The sequence below is a fragment of the Schistocerca serialis genome, chromosome 5 (assembly GCF_023864345.2).
Source record: "Schistocerca serialis cubense isolate TAMUIC-IGC-003099 chromosome 5, iqSchSeri2.2, whole genome shotgun sequence".
NCBI lineage: Eukaryota > Metazoa > Arthropoda > Insecta > Orthoptera > Acrididae > Schistocerca > Schistocerca serialis.
In genome coordinates this window covers 73,955,581-73,962,993 of record NC_064642.1, presented here as the reverse complement: position 1 = coordinate 73,962,993, position 7,413 = coordinate 73,955,581, and the positions used below count along the sequence as shown (strand labels likewise).

Below are 7,413 nucleotides of genomic sequence, written 5' to 3'. Positions count from 1 at the left end.
AAGCTTCTATTCTCTTCTTGTCTAAACTATTTATCGTCCACGTTTCACTTCCATACATGGCTACACTCCATACAAATACTTTCAGAAACGACTTCCTGACACTTAAATCTATACTCGATGTTAACAAATTTCTCTTTTTCAGATTATTATTATTATTGTTATTGTTATTAGCTGATTTCGCGTCTTTATACGCTTACTTAAGAGGGGAGTTCAATAAGTAATTTTTTCTCGGCCACTTTTGGTTGGTAAAATGCGGAATTTGTTGTGGGACGTCATGGTATATTCCCGCTTCAGTTCCTACTGTTTCATGAAGTTGCAATAGGTGGCGACCCTATAGGTACCCTTCAAAATGGCATCAGTACGGAGGTGCGTCGGAAAACCAGAACATCGCAGATATTCATAGGCACTTTTAGAATATATACGGAGACCTGGCATTGAACAAAAGCACGGTGAGTCGGTAAGCGAGGCCTCAGTCATCATCGCAGCAAGGTCGCGCAAACCTGTCCCATCACCCGCGTGCCGGCCGGTCGCACGCAGCCGTGACTCCTGAAGTGTTTGAACGTGCGGACACTCTCTCTCGAGGTGATCGACAGATCACCGTCAAACACCTCGCTGCACAACCGGACGTCTCCGTAGGTGATAATGGCAAACTCGTCCACCATTTGGGGTACTCAAAGCTGAGTGCCCTCCAGGTTGCTCTCCGTCTAACAGAAGACCATAAAGGACAACGAAGGACCATCTGTGCGCAACTGGTTGCGCGCTACGAAGCTGATCTTGATAATTTGTTGTCACATGCGATGAAACATGGCAGAGTGGTACAGGGCATATAATCACCCCCCCCCCCCCCCCGCCGTCCCTCCCTCACCCCAATGAGGTGGTGTAAGGCCGCCGCACTGAACGGAGATTATATTTAAAAACAGAGATTCATAGCCAAAAGTATGAGGAATAATATGGTGTACTGGAAACCTGATTAAAACCAAACTGCTTTCAGAAAAAAATGTGTTCCATGCCGTTTTGAACGGCCGTCGTACTCTTGTGTACCTCGTTCCCACGCCTTCCCCGCGAGGAGGGCTCCGTGGACTTTCCGACAGTTTAGTAGGTGCCGCTGGTACTGCGCCAAAACCATCAGTTTTGTACCGTGGTATTTCCTTAGAGCCTGCCCCATAGTTGGTGCTACCTTCGACGCGGAAACAGAGACGTGTTCTGTCAATTGCTGCTTCTTCTGTTTCTTAATCAGATTAAAAAGAAAAAAAATGTTCGCAGGAGAGCTTCTGTGAAGTTTGGAAGGTAGCAGACGAGGTACTGGCGGAATTAAAGCTGTGAGGACGGGGCGTGGGTCGTGCTTGGGTAGCTCAGATGGTAGAGCACTTGCCCTCGAAAGGCAAAGGTCCCGAGTTCGAGTCTCGGTCCGGCACACAGTTTTAATCTGCCAGGAAGATTCACATTTAAACTTGCCTACTTACTAAGTGCATAACTATTCCTTAGCGAGAATAAAATATGAAATAATGTACTTATTACAAAACGGTCAGGAAAAAACCGCGATTAACACCAGCCAGTTTTGCGACGTGGTATGTCCGGCAAGCGTCTCTCCCACTGCTGCGCCTTCCTTTGACGGCCGAAAAAGTTCTGGCTAAAATATTTGTAGTCGGAAGCACCACGTTGATGTCAGGTGTCGCAAAGGCCACGGTCGGAAAGAGCACAACATCGCCGATAAACTAAGCATCATCAGGACTGTCCTCAATTAGCCAACGATCCCGGAGGCTTTCGGATACGCCATAATTCCGATTCTTTACCTTGTCAGCATCTCCCCACCTCAGCGCCCACTACCACAGGAGGAAGGACAGTTTGCTTTCCCGGATAGTTGCTTTGAAATGGTCTAATACAGGGTGGTCCATTGACAGTGATCGGGCAAAACATCTCACGAAATAGGCATCAAACGAAAAAACTGCAAAGAATGAACCAGTCTAGCTTGAAGGGGGAAACCAGATGGCGCTATGGTTGACCCGCTAGATGGCGCTGCCATATGTCAAATGGATATCAACTGCGTTTTTTAAAATAGGAACCCCCATTTTTTATTACATATTCGTGTTGTACGTAAAGAAATATGTTTGTTTTAATTGGACCACTTTTTTCGCTTTGTGATAGATTGCGCTGTAATAGTCACAAACGTATAAATACGTGGTATCACGTAACATTCCGCCAGTGCGGACGGTATTTGCTCTGTGATACATTACCCGTGTTAAAATGGACCGTTTACCAATTGCGGAAAAGGTCGATATCGTGTTGATGTATGGCTATTGTGATCAAAATGCCCAACGCGCGTGTGCTATGTATGCTACTCGGTGTCCTGGACGACATCATCCAAGTGTCCGGACCTTTCGCCGGATAGTTACGTTATTTAAGGAAACAGGAAGTATTCAGCCACATGTGAAACGTCAACCACGACCTGCAACAAATGATGATGCCCAAGTAGGTGTTTTAGCTGCTGTCGCGGCTAATCCGCACATCAGTAGCAGGCAAATTGCGCGAGAATCGGGAATCTCAAAAACGTCGGTGTTGAGAATGCTACATCAACATCGATTGCACCCTTAATATATTTTTATGCACCAGGAATTGCATGGCGACGACTTTGAACGTCGTGTTCATTTCTGCCACTGGGCACAAGAGAAATTACGGGACGATGACAGATTTTTTGCACGCGTTCTATTTAGCGACGAAGCGTCATTCACCAACAGTGCTAACATAAAACGCCATAATACGCACTATTGCGCAACGGGAAATCCACGATGACTGCGACAAGTGGATCATCAGCGACCTTGGCGGGTTAATGTATGGTGCGGCATTATGGGAGGAAGGATAATTGGCCCCCATTTTATCGATGGCAATCTAAATGGTGCAGTGTATGCTGATATCCTACGTAATGTTCTGCCGGTGTTACTACAAGATGTTTCACTGCGTAATAGAATGGCGATGTACTTCCAACATGATAGATGGCCGGCACATACCTCTCGTGCGGTTGAAGCGGTATTGAATAGCATATTTCATGACAGGTGGATTGGTCGTCGAAGCACCATACCATGGCCCGGGCGTTCACCGGATCTGACGTCAGCGGATTTCTTTCTGTGGGGAAAGTTGAAGGATATTTGCTATTGTGATCCACCGACAACGCCTGACAACATGCGTCAGCGCATTGTCAATGCATGTGCGAACATTACGGAAGGCGAACTACTCGTTGTTGCTAAATGCATTGAGGTTGACGGACATCATTTTGAGCATTTATTGCATTAATGTGGTATTTACAGGTAATCACGCTGTAACAGCACGCGTTCTGAGAAATGATAAATTCACAAAGGTACACGTATCACATTAGAACAACCGAAATAAAATGTTCAAACGTACCTACGTTCTGTATTTTAATTTATTAAACCTACCTGTTATCAACTGTTCGTCTAAAATTGTGAGCCATATGTTTGTGACTATTGCAGCGCCATCTATCACAAAGCGAAAAAAGTGGTCTAACTAAAACATTATATTTCTTTACGTACTACACGAATATGTAATAAAAAATGGGGGTTCCTATTTAAAAACAAAAACGCAGTTGATATCCGTTTGACCTATTGCAGCGCCATCTAGCGGGCCAACCATAGCGCCATCTGGTTTCCCCCTTCAAGCTAGACAAGTTTCGTTCTTTGAAGTTTTTTCGTTCGACGTTTATTTCGTGAGATATTCGGCCCGGTTACGATCAATGGACCACGCTGTATATTACACATGTGTGATATATGTGTTCCTTCCCTTCCTTTTACTACTGTTGAATTCAGTCATCCATCGCAATTAAATTTTCATCTTCGTTAACTATGTGGATAACTTCTCTTATCCATCATATATTCTTTCAATCTCTTCATCACATAGAAGCTAATTGTTGTATATTGTATTACTGTGTTCAGAGTTGCCTTTGTGTTCTGGGATACCTGTCCCATCACAGTGGCCCCTATTGTCCATTTTATTAGAGTAAATGCGCCGAGAACCGTAATCAATTAATAACAAAATTATGCTCCCACGGAAAAATATTCGTTTTCCGCAGGTCGTTCACATTAGACAGAATCTGAACTGCATTCCGATCAGTCAGCAATGCGTTGTCATTAGCATCGAATTGTCTATTAATGTCATTTTTCATGATTACTCGTGTGCCTTTTGGTTACTACTTTCTTAATTTCATATCGTCAGCCGATTGCCAGTAATTATAAAACGCCTTACTACCGTGCGTGTATCTCGACGTACGGCTTCATAAGAGTCGTAAATGTGCGGCAAAATATTATGATAAAATTGCACCTGGTGAAAATATTTTCCTTAGTGGTGCATGTTGTGGATTTGTTGCTATTTATCAGTCCCATATTCACGCTGTGTAATTACCAGCCTCTTCGATCGGCGACGTAATAGACAAGCTATAATAGATCAGTTTTGTTGGCGTTTCACATCAGCTTATAACGAAAGAGTGCCGACCGTTATCGGAATGGGGAATTAATGAAGGAAGCCATCCATCTGCAGCCGCTGTGACACGCAGCGCGAAAGCGTTGTCCGGCCCCCGCTAATGCCCGACCACCCTGCGTTCGGTTCCGAATGCTGCGCCGTGAAAAATAGGGCGGCCGAAAATTGCCGCCCAGTCACGAAGGACTCGCTATATTTAGCCTCGCCACGTCCCTAAAAAACACGTTACGTCCTTGAGTAGAGTCAGAAGAGGTCAGAGATTATTCTACATGATTGTGAGGAGGTGAGGTTGAGCAGATATCGCAGGTAGCTGATCAAATCTGTTGGCGTGACTGTATGGCCAGTTAAAGAGAGCAGACACGGACTTTGATATTCAGAAAAACGTCGAAGAAGGGTCTCCTAATACACTTACTCGAATTTCGCAACTTCCTCTTCAGGCAGAAGAGCGCGTTTTCCTCCAGACTGGTGCGTCCGACAACTTCACTTATGGCCTCGTAGTATGTAGCTACAGCAGAGAAAAGAATGGTATTGACATAGTGCTGAGGAAGCAAATTACTGAAAAGTGCTGCTAGTCGTATAACTCAGAAATACTGAAGATGCAGAAAAGTGTAAAAGTGATGTGCAGTGAAAAGAGCCATGCACTCCTACTTCACAAAAAGGTTAGATTGAGGAGCTGCGCGAAAACGAAATCTACTGACGATTAGGAAATGCTCGAATGAGAAGTATGGTAATGCCAATATTTTTATAGTAGGAAGTGATCACTTTTGCCTGACAGTACAAATCATAGGCAGGAAATCGGTAAAATTGCAATAAAAAGAAAGGAAATTGATATGAATGAGGAATTTGGCTTCATTACTGCTTTTCTATGGCTTACATGAATCATAGAGATTAGGGCATGAGTTATATTGTGTACTGAGCATCATGACAGAAGATTCACTTCGCTGCCCACCTCACAGCAAATTATGCTGTTGAGGAAAATGAGTCTTTCTCTCCTCATATTTAGTGAGAATGGTCCTCTGCGCTTTGAAGAACGATAAATGGGTTCCGGAGTTATAATTCTCGCCTTAATTCTCTTTTAATCGACTCATCCAATAATTCACATTTTATGAGTAAGTTGAGAAGCGTACAAACACACTCGTACAGTTTGCTAAATAATTTCACCCCTGATTCTGTACCAGACATTTGCAAGAAAACTACATGAAGACAAGAATTCATCCAGAAAAAACTTTGCAGTGGCAAGATGGACAGTCTACACTTTCTGAAGTTTGTTTCGCACGAAGCTTAATTGTTATCGTTAGAACAACAATATCTTCTGAAAAAAGTAATTTTTATTTAAGCTTTTTGTGATATAATTTATTTCTTTAAACAACTTTTAGTCATCCTGGTAGTAATATACCGTTTTGTAAATTTTATAATAAAGTTTAATAGTACTCATCTGCTTAATATTGCTACACTCCTAGAATATGGGTTGCTGATGTATTGTGAAGAGCGGTCATGGAAAAATCACGAGTCTGCTACCAGTAGTGGAGCTCGGGTGCTGGCAGAAAGGACACTTCTGGACAAGTTGCGGAATTCTGGTATTCGGCAGGTAAAAGCAACGCCGTTCTTGTGACCTGTTGCAAGGTGACAGCAGTCACCACCGAGGAAAACTGGTAGAACTGAATACAGCAATGCAGAAAGGAAACTCCCAGGCCAATACAGTAGGTTTGTGCTGATGAGATGGTACTCGTCGCGAGAGAGAATATCAATTCTCCTTGTAAGCTCATTCTTGAAATTTTTAAGTACATTTTCGCCAAATAGCCTTTCTCTCACTGTCTGCCACTTGAGGAAGTGACCTGCCTCTATCACGCTTCAAAATCATTGAAGGACGAATAACAACAACGACACAATTAAAAATATTTCAGCGAGTTCCCCGGAAAACAAAAAACTTGGAGGTCACCAAATCCAAATTTAGGGAAGTTCCAAATTGTTCACGTTGCGATTTCTTGTGGAAACACTAAATACATAATGAATGTCAAGGTGACGGAAGCAACAATTATTGAAAGAGACCATCACAAGTGGTAAAATTACTTAAGGTACGATTTACTCCCCCACTCAAGACTGGAAGACACAGGAATAAAATATTTTAGACTGACTTACAGAAATTATGAAACAGGAGAGAAATCTTCCACAACAAATTAAACAACTTGGAAGTTATTGACTAGAAAAGCATCAGTACCAGAATAATATATGCTGCGATGTAAACGGTTCCATTGAAAAATAACGGCTGATGTAATCAAATGGTTCAAATGGCTCTGAGCACTATGGGACTTAACAGCTGTGGTCATCAGTCCCCTGGAACTTAGAACTACTTAAACCTAACTAACCTAAGGACATCACACACATCCATGCCCGAGGCAGGATTCGAACCTGCGACCGTAGCAGTCGCGCGGTTCCGGACTGCGCGCCTAGAATGATGTAATCAAAGCTGTGAATGTGCCTTGGACGAAAGACTGAGAGTGCGGAAAAGTTGATAGTCAATAAAGAAAGAAACTAATTATTTGGAATTTATAAACCAAAGGAAGTTAAAGGAGAAAAATTGAGGTCTGCTTACAGAAATGTTTAAAGGTCTTTTTTACATGATATTGAAGAAGACTTCCAGAAAAGCAGCAAAAGACATTTTTGTAAAACTTTCAAAACTATATTAACCAAGTATCAGCTGCCAAGACCATATTTGAAAAGATAAAGCGGGAAACTAGCCATTAATAACTAGGAAAGCTGTGATTTATTTGCTGAGTTGCTCAGTTGTGAGGAGATAGTGATATCTTTTGACTAAGCAGAAGCTGGAAATCTCTTACCCAAATTCAAAACCGCCAGATAAAACTTTAATATAAAATATAATTGAAGAACTCAAAGATAACAAAGCTCCTGGAGAGGATTCAATTATTG

At 42.6% G+C, this 7,413-nt stretch overlaps 1 non-coding gene across 1 annotated transcript; it reads left to right on the top strand.

The window, feature by feature from the left end:
- The first annotated feature begins 1,340 nt into the window (after nt 1-1,340).
- Nucleotides 1,341-1,415, top strand: Trnas-cga (transfer RNA serine (anticodon CGA)). Its single transcript has one exon. It is a non-coding gene; the product is annotated as a tRNA-Ser (tRNA).
- The last annotated feature ends 5,998 nt before the right edge of the window (nt 1,416-7,413 follow it).